This window comes from Lathyrus oleraceus, chromosome 4, assembly GCF_024323335.1.
Source record: "Lathyrus oleraceus cultivar Zhongwan6 chromosome 4, CAAS_Psat_ZW6_1.0, whole genome shotgun sequence".
Classification (NCBI taxonomy): Eukaryota; Viridiplantae; Streptophyta; class Magnoliopsida; order Fabales; family Fabaceae; genus Lathyrus; species Lathyrus oleraceus.
Genome location: NC_066582.1, coordinates 22,748,262 through 22,769,845, shown reverse-complemented (window position 1 = coordinate 22,769,845; position 21,584 = coordinate 22,748,262).

Genomic DNA, 21,584 nt, shown 5'->3' with positions numbered 1-21,584 from the left:
GAATGAAGTGGGAAAATTGTGATTTGAAATTCGTGTGAGAACAAGGGTGAAAAGTGTGACTTAGGCATGACACTTGGTCGTTTTACACTCCATCATATGCATTTTGTCAAGAAAAACAAGTTTGCATATATGTGGTGGTCCCAGATTAAAGCATGAGTGATTACAAGTTTCAGGTCATGCATGAAATGCAGAGTCCATGACACCATGTTTGAGCTTAGGCCAAATGAGATTCCCTCGTGCGTTTTGCAACTTTATTCGTGCCAAATTTTCACTTCATTGCAATTAATTGAATGCAAAAAGAACCAACTCAAAAGGAGGTTTGAGGAGAAAATGACAAGTGTTGAAAGTTGAGGTCGTGACATGTATTCTAGGTCAGACATTTGGTTAAGCAGTCTTGGCACACTTTGGGCTACTTGAGGTCCCAAGTGCATGGCACCATAAATTTTGATTCCATCGTGCATTTTGAGCCAAACTTGGGCCAAATTATCTTTGAAATAAGATTAAAAAGATGAAAAAGGAATGATATCAAAAGAGCACTTGAGCTGAAAATGGCATGGCTGACAAGTGGCGATCATGACAAGGTTTTGACCTACTTTGCCAACTTATCACCTTTCCAAAATTGAGGTTCTTAGAGGTTGAATTCATGCTTGATCCTTGAAGAGAAGTTGTAGGGGAACTACTTAGGAACATTTTTCTCAAAGAAGCTTGTCAATTGGTTGAAAATTGAAGGAGTTATGGGCTTTGGACCAAAAGTGAACCATTCTTTTAAATTAGGTCAACCAAACTTGTACCAACTTGTGAAAACTTATAGTTTTCTTGCATACCAAGCCAAAATGATGATGGAATAAGCATCCCTTGAAGAGAACTTGATTAGGGCTTGAATAATCTTGAGGATAGCTTTAAGAATGAGTGTAATGGCATGGAAATAAACACATGAACCACCCTTGAATCAATGAAACACAAAATGAACATTATTTTTTCTTGATTTGAGGTATGATCAGCTACATGAACAAGGTAACAAACAAGTACCACCCTCCAATGATGATTGGTTCGTTAAAAAGTAGAAAAAAGTGGAAACCCTAATGTTAAGATTAAACCAAGAATGTTGCCATGCTTAAGAGCCAATGACCCAATACAATGGTCATGATGATGTTATGATGATGCATGCTATGATTTCATGTATTCAAATGATGCAAAGCAAAAGGTAAGAATGGGAGGGTAAATTTTGGGGTATTACACTCTTAAGTGTGCTTTATGTGTATAGGCTGGAGATTTCCTTGGTTTCATGGTCCATAAGAAGGGCATTAAGATTAACCAGAACAAGACCAAGGCCATCATGGAAACTCAACCTCGTTCGACTAAGAAAGAACTCCAATCTTTATTGGGGAAGATAAATGTTTTGAGGAGGTTCACCTCAAACCCTAGTGGCAAGATTCGAGCGGTCTGACCACTGCATTTCCATAAAAAGGAAGAGTTCAGATGGCAGCCAAAGCATCAAAGGGTTTTCAACAAAATAAAGGAGTACTTGATAAATCCTTTGATTTTGTACCCTCGTGTTAGAAATGGGTGCATGATGTTGTATATTTATGCTTTGGACACGACTATAGGAATCATGTTAGCACAAGAGGATGATAATGGTGTCGAAAGAGCCATTTATTACCTCAGTCGAGTCTTGAATGATGCACAAACGAGGTATGGACTTATAGAAAAGATATGCCTTTGTTTGTATTTATCATGTATGAAATTAAAACAATATATAAAATAGTTGATGTGTATGTATCTTCACATTTTGACATAATCAAACACATGTTATCTAAACCAACTTTGCATAGTCGAATTGGAAAATGGGCCCTTGCCCTAGCAAATTATTCCCTAACATATGTGTTTTTAAAGGAAATGAAGGGGCGGGTGGTCGCCGACTTCATCGTGGACCACGCGATAGTCGAGGCGCCTCAAAATTATTTGCAGCCTGAACCTTGTAAGCTATACTTCGATGGACTCAACCATAAAATTGGAATTGGAATTATAATTTTAATAATTTCCCCTAATAATATTTCGAAGAAGTTCAAATATAGAATTGACGGCTCTTGCTCAAATAATGAGGCAGAGTATGAAGCTTTAATAGTTGATTTTGAGATTTTTCTAGACTTGGGCGGGAAAAGAGTTGAAGTAAGAGGAGACTCTAAATTAGTTGTTAAGCAACTAACGAAGGAGTACATATGTATTAAGAAATACATGTAATTTATTATAGCCAACCGACTAATTAAGTGTTTCGATTTTGTGGACATTAAGCATATTCCTCGATTTGCAAATCAAAAAGAAAATGAGCTGGCACAAATTGCCTCAGTGTACAAAGTTTCAAAGGAAAAGTTAAAATATTTGATTGAAGTATGAGGAAGATTAAATTAGACAAGGTTGTCTCCTTCAGATCTCTTAATGACAAAATTGGGTTCAATGGATCCTGAAAACTTTGAGGTCTTTGCTATTGAGGATTGACTAATACTGACTGCAGAAGACCAATAGTAGAATACTTAGAGAATCCAACAAGATCAACTGATCGAAAGATAAAGTACAAATGTTTAAGTTATGTTATCATAGGAAATGAATTGCTCAAGAAGACGCCTGGAGGTATTTTGCTCAAATGCCTTGGTGAAGGTAAGGCGTACCTAGTAGTATCGAATGTCCATATTGGATCATGGGGTGCCCATCAAGTCAGACACAAAATGAGGTGGGGCATTGTCCTACCATGATAAAGGATTGTATTGAGTTCGCAAAGGGTTGTCAAGAGTGCCAAGTGCATTCAGGCATTCAACATGTCCCTGCAAGTGAATTGCATGCAGTTATGAAACCATGGCCATTCAGAGGTTGGGCATTCGATTTGATTGGTGAGATTCAACTAGCATTATATAAAATTTAGAAGTATATTTTGGTTGGTATTGACTATTTTACTAAGTGGACAAAAGCAATTCCTTTAGTCAATGTTGACCAAGACGCAATAATAGAGTTCATTAAAAAACACACTGTTTATAGATTCGGAATTATTGAGACCATTACAACTTATCAAGGATCGATATTCACTGGTCGAAAGATGCAATAATTTTCCTCTGAATTGGGGATAAAGTTATTAACGTCTACGCCTTATTACGCCCAAGCCAATGGCCAAGTCGAGGCAACCAATAAAGTTATTATTGGTTTGATTAAGCAGCATGTGGGAAAGAAGACAAAGAATTAACATAAAACCCTAGACCAAGTCTTATGGAAATGTTTAACATCGCCTAAAGAGGCGACGAATACTACTCCCTTTTGATTGACTTATGGACATGAGGCAATTTTACGTGTCGAAATATATTTGCAGTCAACTCAAACTCAAAGGCAGAACGAGATTCCACCTGACCAATACTGGAATATGATGTTAGATGAAATGGTCGATTTGGACAAGGAAAGGTTAGCAGCAATGGATGTTTTGATAAGACAAAAAGAGCGAGTAGCTAAGGCCTATAATAAAAATATTAAAGTGAAGACATTTTCAGTCGAAGACTATGTGTACAAGGTTATTTTTCCTATGAATCGAAGGGATAAAACATTGAGTTAGTGGTATCCCAATTAGGAAGGCTCGTTTCGAATTATTCAAGAATTTTCAGACAATGCTTATGAGATCGAAGAGTTAACATCTGATCATCGAATCCTAAGAGTAAATGGTAAATACTTAAAAAGGTATAAGCGTATTGTAGCGGTGTATTCGTCGCTATATGATTTATCGATTAAACCATAAGCAAAGCATACAATGAAGTTTCGAGTCGCCACCGCACTTTTATTTATCCAAAGGACTGGCTAAAAAGCGAACAAAAGCCTAAGAAGTTTTACACGTAGAAAACTAATAAAAGATCAGAGAGTCTGGGTAAGGGGTAAATTACGCAATGGGAAGGTGTTAGGCACCCACTACGTCCTAGGTACTCCTAGGGAGCCCTTTTCACACTTGTTGTAAAAGGTTGTTATTTGTTATGACATAAACATTGTGCAAACATGATTGGGATGGTGAGAAAAGAATATACAAATTTTATTGGGTTTGAACGGATGAACCCGTTGCCTACGTACCTTCCATCAAAGGTAAGGATCAAAACGCCGTAGTTCGGCTAAAAGATTTCCAAAAAGTTGGTGGATTCAATTTTAAACACAAGCACTGAGGCTTTTCATTATCAACGGGAGAAAACTCGACCAAGACCAACATCCACCATGTGAGGATAGCTTCGACGCACTAGAGGGGTTAACCCTGTTTTCAGTACGGAAGTCTTACTGTCGACTCACTAAAGATAAGGTGAGGTTTACATCAACCACAATGATAATTGAAACCTATGGCTAATGCATGAAAAGATTAATGGACAAAGCCAAAACAAGTGAATGAGTGAAGTTAATTGATTGTGATTATGAAAGTGAAGTCAAAGTATGATTAAGATTGATTCAAAGAAGTATTATGAAATGGAGTTTGAAAAAAGAGTCAAGGACTTGGGTCCAGGTTTCTAGTTTGAAAATATGAAGATGTTTGCACAATATCTATGTTAAGTTTGAGTTCAAAGTGTGAAAAGGTTTAGGACACAATGAGAGATGAATGGATGAAGATGGAAAGTAAAACTTCTCAGGAGTTCACTTCTTGAGATCATATAGAGGATGATTCAAGGGTGTCCTTTGGAATGGAAAATTAATAATAAAGCAAACAAATGAATGATACCGGATGCCACTCAATGGTCTTACTCCAATCTCACAAACAAAAGCGGATATCGGATACCAATAGCTGGAATTACACCAATCTCCTAAAACAGAAATGGATATCAGAGGCCACTCAATGGTCTTACACTAATCTCCTCAGAAGGAAAAACAAGAATGAAATATGGAAATCAACTGCCAATCTAACTGGACTTAGGTTAACTCCACACATGATCATAGGAAAGCAAATGCCAACTTGTGGGACTTACAATTGCATCCTCTCATACAAACAAAGAAAGCAAAACATGGATGTCAGATGCCAATCTGCCTGGGCTTACTCTGACATACACAATATGATCCTAGGAAAACAAATGCCAACTTGTGGGACTTACAATTGTATCCTCACATACAAACAAGCAAAGATAAGATGAGTGGCCAATGTGATGGTCTTATACTCACTTCCATATCATAGGAACAAATGCCAACTTGTGGGACTTACAATTGTCCTCAATGGGTAAACAACGGTGACAATGTCACACAGACAAAAGAGATGATCATGCATTAATGGCAATTGATGATGATAAATGCGTAGCATACAAGCAAACAAGTGCATATGAAGCAATCAATCGATCAATGAATATCAAACAGCACACTCTATAGCCAAACAAGGGGGGCTCACACAAGAGGGTTTGACTATGAAAGTCCACTGTAATAGGTAAATGTCGCTCTTAACCTTGCCATTGAGAGGCTAAGGTGAAGCAGATGAAAAGAGATGAGGGGTGTGCCTCATTGCTTCTATCCCTGATCAGGGAGAGCATATCAGAAAGTGTGGGAGCTCAGAAAGATGGAGCTCTTTCCACATTATTGACTCGATTGATCTTGGGTTTTTATCTCAATGCTACAACCATGTAATGGGAGCAAGGAGAGGACTCACTGAATAGTAGGGGATAGGCTACTTATCCCTTTGATCTACCAATTGCCTTACTTGAAGGACTTTTCCTGCTTGGGACAATTTTAAACACACACAAGCATGGCCTCTTAAGGAGGACTTCAGACAGTTTGCCCGGTCAAATAACAGACCGGGTCTCCAGACTACATGAAGAGAGAGTAATTATACCTCAAAAGCAATTGCTAAATAGCAAAGCAAGCAAATAAAGCAACTAAAGGGTACCTGAGAAAAATCAAACAAATCAGTTCACAGTTCCACAATTAAATCAGAAAGAAAGGGAACAAACAGTTAACAGTAAACAGATGTGCCAAAGCACAAGACCAAACTCATATGAGTTACACCTATAAAACAAAGGTTAGCCCATAATATAACCAAAGCTCAAACAAATTGGCATGGTTTCTTTGAAGCACTATGCTTAACCTGAAACAAATGAACTCAACATAAGCCCAAAAGACCACTAGGACAAGCCTAGGGTCAAAAACAAATAAGAAATCCAAAACAGCAAACCAAATTCAATCAAAGTCAAAATCAATCATTTAAGAAGTAAGCACAATTGGTTTTAAACTCAAATCATGCATCAATGTCATTTCATAGACCAAAGAAGTCAAAACATGGCAAAAGGAGGCACACAAAAGGTCAACAGCAAGACCAAGCTCAAAAGCAAACATAACCAATCCCAAAAATTATGAAATAATTCATACTCAAACACAATCCATAACATAGCATGCATATAAAATTTCAGCTCAATTGGATCATGGGAAGATGGTCAATTAAAATCAGGAAGTCAACACAATTTCAAATGTGCACAAAGAAGTCAACAAAACATGTGTCATCTTCAAAAAATCATAACAAAATGAAAACAGATGAGAAATGGATGGGATCAACACCAATGCAAAGCTCAAGATGTCTAGTATGCACATATGAAATTTCATGATCATACTATAAGGCATGAGAATTTTCCAAATGATATGGCAAGGTGTGTCACACAAAGTCAACAATTGACTAGGCAGGGAAGAAAAATCTCAAACAAATGGAAAACAGTACAATTAATTCCAAGAAAAATCACAAGTCAACTAGACATATCAAATGAGGTTCATGCAAAATTTGGGGTCAATTGGAGGCCAAGAAGCAAGTTAACAAAATTCATGAAAATGCACATTCATGGTGTGACACCAAATATAACACCTTACTTCAAAAAATCATATCACACAAACCACAAATGAGAAATCCACAAACTTTATACCAAAATGAAGATGAATGAGTCTAGTTTCACCACAAAAAATTTTCAGGGGCAATGGATACATCCTCATCATTTCACAAAAGGAATGGCAAAAGGTGCAAAATAAACATACATGTTAAGGAACCTTATACCATTTAAAATCCAGCCAACCAAAAAATAATTAAAAATCATGATTAAATAATAGACATCTTCATGGACATGATGCAAAAATTGGCATGATTTTTGGAGTTAAATTGAGTGAGAAATGAATTTTGGAAGTGGAGTGAACAAAATGGGATAACATGAACAAAGAACATGGATGAATGGTCAAACATGGTTGACCGCGTGGCATTGTTGTAAATATGCATTTCATTAATCAAAACGCAGAGTTTAATGGCCAGGCAACGGAATGTTCTCATTGGTTGATGGCCAATGGAACAGTAACAAGCAGAAAAATCAAACCAAACAGCCAATCGAATTTCATGTTTCTGGGCAAGCTCTAAAGTTCATGTAACTTAGGGTTTTTGAAATGGCAAGGTAGCATCATCTTCATGCAATAAGTATGAACAAATTTCAAGCATAGTTTCACAAACATCATGGCCAATAATAATCCTGCAACATCATGCAACAAGGAACTAAACACAATTCAAGGGAAATCTGGAAAATGCCCTAGGGTTTCAACACTGCAGTAACCATCTTCATCATCTTCAAATCAACTCGAAATTTTTTATGCCCAGAATCAAAAATTAAACATGTCAATGGCATCATCAGACCACATATAACACAAATATGACAACCAATCTCACTAACTCATCCTAAGCAAGGCAAATCGAGCAATTTCAAGTTTGAGCACACAAATGTAAAATCTAGATTTCTCAGCCATAACACAACCATTTCAAGCAAACTATAGTTCATCAGAATCAGCATAACAAGAGCTATCTAAAACATAGCATGGCATAGTAAATGGTTAAGGTCGAAACCTTACTTGTTTTGAAGAAAAATGAGATGCAGTGGTTATTTGGGTGATGTAAGCTGAAACAGAAGAAGATCTTGGTTGATGTTGGTGTATGCTTGCTGAAACCTAGCTCAGTGATGCTTAAAACCCTCTAAATCTCAATTCACCATTTCAGGTCCATGAAGAAACAGAGCTCGAAAGTGGCTGTGCAGGTGATGAATAATGCTCCAAATGGCTCTCAAATGTTGGTTAGATGATGAAGGAACCAAGAGTGCTCGAAGGTTTTTTGAAGATTTTGGCAGAAAAATCTCAAAGTGTAAAAATGCAAAATGAGAGAATGAGAGTGTTCTTGATCGTGGAGGCTGTGGCTAGGGTTACAAATGGCCAGAAAATTGCTTATATGTGGTCTGTTTAACATTGGTTTAAGAAGTGCTAAGAAGGATTAGCTTAAATGATGAGATTTGCAAAATTGCTAATTTGAACATTGCACATGGAGGTGTGGTCTGGCCTGCACGAAATTGGGCCTCAAACCTCTTGCAAATAACATTTAGAACAAGTCCCAAATGGCCAATTATGCTGAAAACCTTTAATTCAAAAAGTCAACCATTGGTCAAACTTGGATTTTAAATGAAACAAGTCAAAAAATGCCATTTTGATTGGCAAGGTTTTGGTACATGATGTTTATATTTTTGGAAAGAGGAGGAAAAATGTGGTTTGTAGGAAAAAACCCCATCAAATTTGGCCAAAGGAATCATGAGATATGGCCTTTTGAAGTTCATAAAAATGTGAAAATGATTTGACCATATCTTGCAAACCATTCATGGGATTTTGGTGTTCTTGGACTTTTTGAAAATGGGAGAACAAGATCTTCAACTTTCATGTTGGGAAAAAATTTATTTGAAGCTTGTATCATGATGCAAGCTGAGGATCAAGAAGTTTCCATTTTTGGCAGTTAAAATTACAGGTCCACTTTCTATTTTGGGAAATTTTCTGTTTGACTTCAAATTCTTCCATGATGAGGTTTGGCATGACACATGAGGCCTATTAGGACATGAATAAGCTCTCTCAAACCATTTTCATCCATCAAAACCATAAAATCAACCACAGTTGACCAACTTTGACTTTCTAGGGTTTCTGACTGTCTGTGCATTGACTGATGAATTCCAAACCCTACTTCCTTGAGACCTTGACTTCAAATGATGTCCCAAGTTGTATGGACTCTTGATTATTGATCATGGTGCCCAAATTCCACAAGAATGGCCACCATCCACTGCTTTGACTGACTGTTGACTGTCTTTGACTTTCTAGGGTTTTTGCCTGACTGTGCATGAACTGATGGCTTCTGAACATCCAACCCTTGACTTAAACACTTCAAATGGGCCTTCTAGTCATGTGAACTTGTTAGACAAACCCTAAGGCCTTGGCTCCTTGAGAAACACCCTTGCTTGATTGGTTGACTGATCTCCTGATCAGTTTGACCTAATTTCTTGATTGCTTGCTCTTGAGGCAACTGGGGACAATGCAAATGCTATGCAATGGACCATGATATGCTATGACCTAATATGAAATGGTATGTACAATGATAGGTGCAAATTTGAGGTGCTACAGCTGCCCCTATTCAATCAGCTGGGAACCCAAACGGATGATAGCAGCGGCTGTCAGACTTTCAGGGTAAACAGGGATTGAATACAAAAGAACCGTAGAAATTTGCACCGGCTGGGTATAATACAAAGGAACCACGTCATTTACCGATGACAACTGCATGACAACTTCAGAAAAGCAAAAACCATTTACCGATGGTTGAAGAACTGGAACCTTGATATTTACCGATATCAACTTCAGCACGACCATTTACCGATGGCGGCTGGGGAAAACAAACTTCTGAAAAACAAAACCATTTACCGATGGTTGAAGAACTGGAACCTTGATATTTACCGATATCAACTTCAGCACGACCATTTACCGATGGCGGCTGGGGAAAACAAACTTCTGAAAAACAAAACCATTTACCGATGGTTAGAACTGGGACTTTGATATTTACCGATATCAACTTCAGCGGGACCATTTACCGATGGCGGCTGGGAAACAGATTTGATGTAGAAAGGAAGCAAGACCATTTACCGATGGTGGCTTCAAAGAAACTTGACATTTACCGATGTCAACTTAGCAAGACCATTTACCGATGGCTACTGCAACTGGGAACTCGATATTTACCGATATCGAAGAAAACTGGGCCATTTACCGATGGCATCTCCGCTTGGGGAGGAACAAAATCTTTGTGATGATACCAGACAAGACGTTTACCGACGATTTCTGGGGATTTTGATTTTATTAACAAGAGAACAAAGAATGACCAGACATTTACCGATGACTGGGTGAGACACGATGTTTACCGACATCGAAAGATGATGTTTACCGACATCAAAAAAAATGACCAGACATTTACCGATGGCTGGGGATGAAAAACTTATTGGTGAGAGACAAACAAATATTTGCAACTGGAAACCAAATAGGACATTTACAGATGACTCTACTGGGGATTTCTAGTTGGGGAATTATCAGACATTTACCGATGACTGACAGAAAGACTCGATGTTTACCGACACCGAAACAATGGCGTTTACCGACACCAAAAAATGACCAGACATTTACCGATGACTGGGTGAGACTCGATGTTTACTGACATCGAAAGATGATGTTTACCGACATCAAAAAGAATGACCAGACATTTACCGATGACTGGGTGAGACTCGATGTTTACCGACATCGAAAGATGATGTTTACCGACATCAAAAAGAATGACCAGACATTTACCGATGACTGGGTGAGACTCGATGTTTACCGACATCGAAAGATGATGTTTACCGACATCAAAATAAAGAAGACACACGCGGGTGTTTGACATGACACTTACTGGTATCACAAGAATGACATTTTAGATATGTCAAGGCAAGGCTGATCATTTGCTGGGGGATCTTACTGAGGAGAAACAAACTTTCTGTCACCATCGGGTGAGGAAATAAACCTCTGTGGGGATGACCAATTCTGAATACTATCGAAGCAACTGTAGCTGATTTGCTGTGCTGACGTTGAATAAAGATGATCCGCCTCTGCCGGGGATACGGTCTGATGTGGTTTCGAACACATGAATGCATATGTTTGAATTTTTCTATGGCGTAATGCTCCATATGGCATGGAAATGCTACGCAGTTTTGAGGATGCAATGATTTACTATATGCAATGCAAAATGATAAGAACTCTGCGGGGAGAGATACACAAGACGACTGTGCTGAGGAATCTCTTCAATACAATTCCACTGGGGGAAACAAACAACTGCTGGGGAACCAACCATACGAATCCACTAGGGGAAGACAAGGCAACTCGCTGGGGAGTAAAAGCAACTCTGCTAGGGGAAAGCAAAGGTAAACTGCTGGGGAATACTCACAGGTGACGACCTTACTGGGGAAAATATTCACAGGTGACGACCTGCAAATCGGGACAACAGATGCCCCAGGGAGTACATGGACAAGATACGGTCAAGTGTCCTCAACATTCAAAATGATTTTCAAATGTTTTAATCTTTCTGTACGTCATTGTTTAGCCTTCATGTTTTTATATGCAATGTTTATCAAAAATTCGGACGTTTTTGCAAACAAAACAGTAAAAGTAAAAACAAGAGAGCAATTTATCTGAATAACGACTTTTATTGATTGAAAGTGTGCCTGAAGAGGCAAATACATTGGGAAGCAATTCCTAGGAAGAGGTAATTGCGCACAAAAGGAAAAATAAACTATCCTAATGGCAATGTGAACACGGCATCCACTGTTTCCCAACTCTGTTATAACTCATAGATCATCAGTTTCCTCCCAATTCCTTGCTTTCTGAGAAGACTGACTGGACCGATCACATCTGTCGAGATGGCAGCTGACGAAGCGTGATGAAGTACAGATAACTCAGACTGTAGTCTTCGCTCTGATCCCTCTTTTGGCTGGATCGCCCTTTCGGGTTTTCAATCCACCGGGATACCCATTTTTGCCTAAGCCGCCCTTGCGGGTTTTCGACTTACCGGGTGTATAATTTTTTACTTTTATCCCTAACTTTTGCCCGAACCTTTTCTTTCTGTTTTTGGTTCGCCGGGATGCCCATTTTTGCCTGGACTCTTTTATTCTTTTTGTCCAGCGGGTCAATTTATGCGAAGTATTTTTTGACTACATCTGAGTTAACAGGGGAAGGAAACTCTTCACCATCCATAGTTGTAAGCATCAAGGCTCCACCGGAGAAGACCTTCTTCACAACATATGGACCTTCGTAATTAGGAGTCCACTTGCCCCTGTTATCTGTACCGGGAGGAAGGATCCTCTTCAAAACTAGATCGCCAGTTTGAAATGTCCGAGGACGCACTTTCTGATCAAAGGCTCGCTTCATCCTTCTCTGATATAACTGCCCATGGCACACAGCTGCTAACCGTCTCTCTTCGATAAGGCTTAACTCATTAAACCTTGTACGAATCCACTCGGCTTCGTCCAGCTTGACATCCAATAATACCCTCAGAGAAGGGATCTCCACCTCAACTGGTAGGACTGCTTCCATACCATACACAAGGGAGTAGGGGGTTGCCCCGGTCGACGTACGTACTGAGGTACGGTATCCATGCAACGCGAAAGGCAACATCTCATGCCAATCCTTGTACGTAACGACCATCTTTTGCACAATCTTCTTGATATTCTTGTTAGCTGCCTCTACAGCACCATTCATCTTTGGCCTGTAAGGAGAAGAATTGTGATGTTCAATCTTGAAATCTCTGCACAAGTCTTTCATCATTTTGTTGTTGAGATTCGAACCATTGTCAGTGATGATTCTCTCAGGGACTCCATAACAACAGATGATTTCTCTCTTGATGAACCGGGCAACCACTTGTTTGGTGACGTTGGCATAGGAAGCTGCTTCCACCCATTTGGTGAAGTAATCAATCGCAACCAGGATGAAGCGATGTCCATTAGAAGCAGTAGGCTCTATCTTCCCAATCATATCGATGCCCCACATGGCGAATGGCCAAGGTGAGTTCATGACATTCAACGGGCTTGGTGGTACATGCACCTTATCAGCATAGATTTGACACTTATGGCATTTCCGAGCATATTTGAAGCAATCGGATTCCATAGTCATCCAGTAATATCCGGCTCTCAGCAATTTCTTAGACATTGCATGTCCACCAGCATGGGTACCAAACGAACCCTCGTGCACTTCTTGCATTAACATGTCTGTTTCGTGTCTATCCACGCATCTGAGCAAGACCATGTCAAAGTTCCTCTTGTATAGCACATCATCCTGATTCAGATAAAAGCTTCCAGCCAGCCTTCTCAGGGTCCTCTTGTCGTTCTTCGACGCACCCTCAGGATATTCTTGAGTCTTGAGGAAGTTCTTGATGTCATAATACCACGGCTTATCATCAATAACATTAACAGACTCGGCTGCAAACACATATGCAGGCCTCTCGAGTCGATTCACCGCAACATGTGGCACATGATTCCACCAATGAACCTTTATCATAGAGGATAAAGTCGCCAATGCATCAGCCATCTGATTCTCATCCCGAGGGACATGATACAATTTAACCTTCTTGAAGAACGTCAGTATTCTTCTGGTGTAATCTCTATACGGAATCAAATGTGGCTGGTTTGTATTCCAATCTCCATTGACCTGATTGATCACTAGAGCAGAATCTCCAAAAATGTCAAGTGTTTTGATCCTCAGATCAATGGCTTCTTCTATCCCCATGATACAAGCCTCATACTCAGCTTCATTGTTGGTGACGTCAAAAGTCAATCTGGCAGAAAAAGGTATATGAGCACCTTTGGGATTGATCAGCACTGCCCCAACACCATTACCGTTCATATTCACAGCCCCATCGAACATCAGTGTCCACTTGTCATCAGGATCCGGTCCTTCCTCGACAAGCGGCTCTTCACAGTCTTTCGTCTTCAGATACATGATGTCTTCATCGGGGAATTCAAACATCATAGGCTGATAGTCATCGATCGGTTGCTCGGCAAGATAGTCGGACAGAATACTACCTTTGATGGCCTTCTGTGACGTGTACTGAATGTCGTATTCCGTTAAGATCATCTGCCAACGGGCAACACGTCCGGTGAGAGCTGGCTTCTCAAAGATGTATTTTACCGGATCCATCCTAGAAATCAACAGAGTAGTATGGTTCAACATATACTGCCTTAGTCGGCGAGCAGCCCAGGCCAAAGCACAGCAAGTTTTCTCGAGCAGTGAATATCTTGTTTCACAGTCGGTAAACTTTTTGCTTAGGTAGTATATGGCATGCTCTTTTCGACCAGACTCGTCATGCTGCCCCAATACACACCCCATCGAAGTCTCGGTAACCGATAGGTACATTATCAGTGGCCTCCCTGGAACTGGAGGAATCAGGATTGGAGGTTTCTGTAGATATTCTTTGATTTTGTCAAAAGCTTTCTGACAATCATCATTCCATTTGATTGCCTAGTTTTTTCTGAGTAGTTTGAAAATTGGTTCACATGTGGCAGTTAGATGAGATATGAACCTTGCAATGTAGTTCAACCTCCCTAAAAACCCACGGACTTGCTTTTCTGTCTTCGGTTCAGGCATCTCTTGAATAGCTTTGACTTTTGCTGGGTCGACCTCAATCCCTTTCTCACTGACAATGAAGCCTAAGAGCTTCCCAGATCTCACTCCAAACGTACACTTGTTCGGATTCAGCCTCAGCTTGAATTTGACCAGTCTGTCAAACAACTTCTGCAAATTAACCAGGTGCTCCTCTTCTGTCTGCGACTTCGCAATCATATCATCCACATACACTTCGATTTCATTGTGCATCATGTCATGAAAGAGAGTCGTCATAGCCCTCTGATAGGTAGCACCGGCATTCTTCAACCCAAATGGCATCACTTTGTAGCAGAACGTGCCCCAAGGTGTAATGAATGTCGTCTTTTCCATGTCCTCTGGCGCCATCTTGATCTGGTTATAGCCTGAGAAACCGTCCATGAAAGAGAATACCGAGGATTGAGCCGTATTATCAACCAATACATCGATGTGAGGTAATGGGAAATCATCTTTCGGACTCGCCCTATTCAAATCCCGGTAATCGACACACATTCTGACTTTGCCATCCTTCTTTGGCACGGGAACAATGTTGGCAACCCACGGCGGGTAACTTGTAACAGCCAGGAAACCTGCATCCCACTGCTTCTGAACCTCTTCTTTGATCTTGACAGCCATATCAGGACTAGTTCTGCGAAGCTTCTGCTTGACCGACGGGCACTCTTCTCTAAGAGGTAACCGATGCACCACAATGTCTGTATCCAACCCAGGCATATCTTGGTATGACCAGGCGAATATTTCCACATATTCTTTCAGCATCTCAACTAACCTCCTCTTGACAGAGTCTTCTAAAGCAGCCCCGATCTTGATCTCTCTTCTGGCGTCCTCAGTACCCAGATTGACAATTTCCAACTCCTCCTGATGAGGTTGGATGACCCTTTCCTCTTGCTTCAGTAGTCTGACCAATTCAGCAGGGAGTTCACAGTCTTCCTCACTCTCCTCTTCAGCTTGGTAGATGGGATTGTCGAAATCATACTGAGCCATAACAGAGTCGTTCACAGTGGATGCCAAAATATCATTTCTGCATGTTTAATGTTTTGTTTTTAGAAAAAGATTTCAATAAAGTCAAAAAAAAACAAAAAAACAAAAACATTGCCATTTTTATTGTTTTGAAAAAGTGAAAAAGCAGAAAAAATAGAAAGACAAAGATCTCAAAATTTGATTGCAAAACGTCCTTTATTTATAAACATTGTAAACATGATGTGGCCCTACAATGAACCACTACGCCTTGGGCAGAACGTAGGATTTTCATGCAAAATGAAAAAAACAAAGGAAAATTACTCTGTCAATAGAGTAACTTGGACCACTTCTTCAGCCGTCCAATTGTTGACAGATTCGCCTGGTGCACAAGGGCGGACCCAGACATCCAAATCACAGTCACAGTCTTCACCATCAGTAGCAAAGACATCCTCATGGTTCATCAGCCCAGCGCTGGTAAAGGTACTCGGACCTGCTTGTACACTCTGCTCTTCTTGGAGAGGCTCGTACCCAATGCCGAATTTGTCTTCCTTAATTGGCAAGTCAACCATCTTGCCCCAACCTTCAGCTTTGCCGGAGTCAACCACTTCCTTGGCTTGCTTGTACGATGAAATCGAAGCACCAGGCTTCCTCTGCTCAGCACAAGCAACCCCTTCAAGCGCCACAGTCTCAAATGCCTGGCACAGGGTTTCGTGGATCTCGCCATCTACCTCAACATACTTGAATGAGGAGAGATGACTCACCAGAATTTCCTCTTCACCGCAGACGGTCACAATCTGACCGTTCCAGACATATTTGAGCTTTTGGTGGAGAGTCGACGAGACTGCCCCAGCGGCGTGTATCCAAGGACGCCCCAACAAACAGCTATAAGCAGGCTGAATGTCCATCACGTAGAACACGATGTCAAAAACTTCCGGACCTATCTTTACCGGCAAGGTGACTTCACCAAACACAGACCGTTTGGATCCGTCAAAAGCACGCACAATCAGGTCACTGGGAGTGAGCACAACTCCCTCGACATCGATCTTCTTCAAAATCTGCTTCGGTAGGACATTCAGGGACGACCCGGTGTCCACTAGCACGTGAGATAAAACGGCACCTTTGCACTCCATAGTGATGTGCAAGGCCTTGTTATGATTACGTCCTTCAGGCGTTAGGTCTAGGTCAGTGAAACCTACACCGTGCCTGGTACTCACATTGGCTAGTACACCCTCTAGCTGGTTGACGGATATCTCTTGCGGGACGTATGCCATGTTCAGCATCTTCAGCAAAGCGTCCCGATGTGCCTCAGAACACATCAGCAAAGAGAGTATCGAAATCTTTGACGGAGTTTGATTGAGCTGATCTACAATCTTGTAGTCACTCTTTTTAATAATCTTCATAAACTCCTCAACGTCTTTTTGAAAAGAACCCTCAGCCTCCTTCTGAGCCGGTTCTTCGTCAACCACTGCTTGTTTGCCCTTGGCCCTGGCAGATGCTTCAGCAGCAGCATCCCTCAAAGGCTGAGGAGCAAACAGTCGTCCACTCCTAGTGAAACCTCCTGGCCCTCCAACATTGTCCACTACAGGACTTGCAACCACAGGAGTCCTCACAGGAGCACTGATTGTAACAGGTGTTTGCACAGCTGGTCTTGTCTGGTTACCAGCCCTTCTATCTTGGCGATAGGCGTTGTCATATCTCCACGGCACAGCATTACTGTTAACAGCCCCTCTGGCCGGAGCAACAATGGTAGTCGGTGCACGGATGGTTACCGGAGCTGGAATGGTAACCGGAGCATTGCTTGTTGTGGGTGCACTGACAGCCCCTCTTCCTCGTCCCTCAGACGGCTTGTAAAATATGGTGACAGTAGACACTGCCCCGTCATCCTTAACAGCCCGGCTGAACTGGAGACAGCCCTCATCGATCAACTTCCGAATACCAGCCCTCAGCTGGTCACAACCATTAACAGCTCTTGAACAGCCCACACAATCTTCGTTACAACCTGGGACAACACCCCCCTTCAGCAAACGGCCCTTGATCACCAACAAAGAAGTCTGCACATCTTCAACATTTACAATCAAGTCTTCAGCTTCTCCATCTTCAATATTGTTAACCCTATGCCCACCATGCTGAGGCATAGGATTGTTCACTACGTTCGGCACTGGAGAAAAGTTGATCGCCTTAGCATCGATCAAGTCCTGAACTTTATGTTGCAAAGCCCTACATCTTTCAGTATGGTGGCCTGGTGCCCCAGAATGAAAGTCACATCGGACATTTGCGTCATAGCCAGGAGGCAGCACTGTCGGAGTAGCCATTGTACGCAATTCCACAAACCCTAACCGGAGTAGTTCGGGTAACAATTCGGCGTACGTCATGGGCAATGGGTCAAATCTTCTATCAGGATCCAACCTCTATCTTTGCTGATAAGAACGTTGCTGCTGTTGCTGCTGTTGTTGCGGTTGTTGCGGTTGTTGTTGAACTCTCTGTTGTTGTGGACGAGGTTGAGGTGCAGGAATGGTCACTGCAGCTACCGGACGGTACTGATCTCTGTTTGCTTTTGCTCTATACACACCCCCTCTGTGCTGTACAGCATTAGTCTCTCCTTCTCTACGGCGAGGTGCCCCAGAGAAGGGTTTCTTGGAAGAAGATGAGGAACCTGCATCATGGATCCTCCCAGCCTTGATTAGACTCTCAGTTCTTTCGCCGCAGATGACGACGTCAGAAAAACTTCCGAATGGGCAGCTTCCCATCCGGTCCATGTAAACACCCTGAAGAGTACTGATGAACATGTCAGTCAACTCCCTTTCCAGCATAGGGGGTTGAACTCTTGCAGCCAACTCGCGCCACCTCTGGGCGTACTCTTTGAAACTCTCATTGTTTTTCTGGCAAAGACTCTGCAGCTGAGTCCTGGTTGGAGCCATGTCCATGTTATGCTTATACTGCCTGAGGAACGCCTCACCCAGGTCTCTCCAGCATCTAATGGAATCCCGCTTCAACTCCATATACCAATCCAAAGACGCCCCAGATAGGCTGTCTTGGAAGAAATACATCCACATCTTCTCATCATCAGTGTATGCGGATATCTTTCTGTAGTATGCCTGCACGTGGGTGCGAGGGCAGGAGGTACCGTTGTATTTGTCGAATGACGGTGCCTTGAATTTATGCGGGATTCTCAGTCCTTCAACTAATCCCATGTTTGTAACATCAAAACCGAGGGAGTTTTGACATTCCATTGCCCTGATCTTCTCAGCAAGGGCCTCGACTTTACGATCTCTTGCATCATTTCTACCCAAGATATCTTCATCTTCACTGAGCATAGTAAACAAATCCTCTTGTCTGTCAACAATTGGAATTCTGTTACGGGCTGGAACATGGATGACTCTGGCACTAGCAACATCTGGAGCAATCGGTTGACCGTCAACTCGGATACCCCTCAACTCTTCACCCACAACATAGTTGTTGACGGGAATAGCAGCAGCGGGAGTGTCGGGAACTGGATTTCCTTCTTGCAGAGGCTGGTTGGGCGGTGGCAATGTAGCTTCTTGCCTCTGGACCAGTGCTCGGAGTTCTTCCTGGCCTTGCGCAACCTCTTGCATCATGTGAATAAACTGGGCCATGCTTGCCCTCATCTCTGTCAACTCGGCTTGTACCTGGTCCATATTGCGTTGATGGTTGAGCCTTGTTGAGTAGCGGTGCGGCCTTTGATCAGCTATCCTGTCTGGACACAGGAATCAAAGTGAGAAGACGGCCTGAGAACACCTGTTTATGCAAAGATGATGCATGCAATGCTTGTGCAAATGCTTTGTTTTCAAGGAACCCTTAGGGTATTACTTGCAATATTTTGAATATTTAAACATTTTAATTGCTCATGGAAATATTTCATTCAATATATTAAGACAAAGAAATACAGCATTTTTGATTCATTACAAAGAGAAAAGGTAAATGACATCCTATGGATCCCTAGAAGCTCGGGATGCTGGAAGACGAGAAGTGCACAACTTCTTGATCTCCCTCTCATAGGCAGCCTCCATGTCAGCTTTCTCTTTTGCAAGTCGATCATACCTCCTCTTCCAGAATTTGGATGACTGAGGAAGCAGAGAAGTCCAAGTGTCGTTCGGATCGTCGATCACTCGGTGCTCGAGAAATTCAATCATAGCGTCCTTCTCCTTGAGCTGCTGCAGCAATTCCTCTCTTTCACGGATCCAAGCACGCGAAAGGTCTTCTTCTCTCAACTCCTCTACACGTTGGGTAGGGAGGGTTGAAGGCCCAGCCATGTCCAACAGTGTAGGTCTTGGATGATCGTACGGCATCAGGTAGGTGGCAGCTCTCTGTCTGACCCAAGAAGTGTATGGCTCCAAAGCAATGCAGTTCTTCGGACCCAACTCATTCCTACTCTTCTTATGAATATTGCGCCATGCACGGACAAATCTGGCTTTCAGGCCTTGGGGATCTTTACCCTCCTGGAAGAACACACCTTCTAACAGAATGTTATTAGGTTTATCCTTCAGGGGGAACCCAAGCTGACGACGTGCAAGAATAGGATTGTAGGTAATCCCACCACATGTACCAAGAAGAGGCACATTAGGGAATTCCCCACAATAGTCGATGACCTGGACGGTATCATACACGCGATCATACCAGGTGATATCATCATTGGTGAGAGACATGAGTCTCTGAGACCACCGTAGACATCCCTTGTTCTCCTTGAAAGCAACTGTCTGCGGCAAGTGCGAAATAAACCACTTGTACAGCAGGGGTAAACAGCAGACAATAACTCCTCCACCTTTCATATTCCTTAGGTGCATGGAGACATATGCATCACCCAACAAGGTCGGAACTGGATTAAGGACTGCAAAGATCCTAATGGCGTTCATATCCACGAACTTGTCGAAGTTGGGGAATAGCACCAATCCATAGATGAGCAGCACAAATAGAGCCTCAAAGGCATCCTCACTCATGGCCTTCCCATAGAAGGTAGCTTGGGCAATGAGGAACTCGGAAGGAAAACCCTGAATTCCACCTTTGGTAGTCAGATTAGCTCCAATCAGATCTTCATCTATGTGCAACAGACTAGCAATCTCTCGAGCAGATGGAATACTCTCTAGGCCACTGAACGGCACTTGATCCAGAATCAGAATCCCAATAAGATGAGAGTATTCTTCCAAAGTTGGCAACAGCTGGAAGTCCGGAAATAAGAAGCAATGATGCAATGGATCGTAGAACTGAGCCAAGGTACTCATCAACCCTTCGTCAACCTGAGTGGTGAGCAGAGGCAGAAGCTTCCCATAGCGAGCTTTGAAACCCAAGGGATCTAATACATACGATGTCAGATTCCTTAACTCCTTTACATCGGGCTGTCTGAAGCTGTACTTCTTTGTATGCCTCTTTGGTCTTTCCATTGTCTGGAAAATTTTGCAAAATACCCCTTTAAGTTCCTTGAAAATTTTCTTTTTCTGATGATGACATGAATGCGGATGAATGCTTGAATGCATGAATGCATGAATGCAACAAACACACTCAAGGATCAAGCAAGGCACACCAGACAAAGGTCGTGGGAAAGCTCTATGTATCCCTAATATCAATCATCCATTTTGGTGGATTTAGGTTTTCACCTTATCGACACCCAGGTTCCATTGATATTAACGGTACATGAACCGGTTCAGACATTCTTAATATCAACCAGCCGCTTTGGTGGATTTAGGTTTTACACCTGATCCGGGATCCATTGATATTAACAATGCTTGAACGACTCAACCACGAATCAAGGGTTTGTTGAGAGTCACGAGCATGGAGTCTTGGTTAAGAACCACCCAAAGGGAGTGTACTAGGGTTTAAACCTGCCAGACATGTTCTACCAGAGGTTCCCATAATCATCGTTCCATCTTTCGAATATTATCGGAGGAACGAATACTCGTATTCCAAGAATATTCTCAAGAGAAACTCTTATAAGTGTAGTATCGCGTAACAATCGTATCAGAACTGACATCTGAACGACCTCCGCACTACGGTCCTAAAAAATAGGCCAAGATGGGTTTGGTAAACTAAGGTCCTTGGCTTCTGCGGCACATGATTGAAAGAATAATGCCTAACCACAAATAACTTGTGTGACATTATTAGTTCAACATGACCTCCACCAAGTGAATGGACTCGCAAGT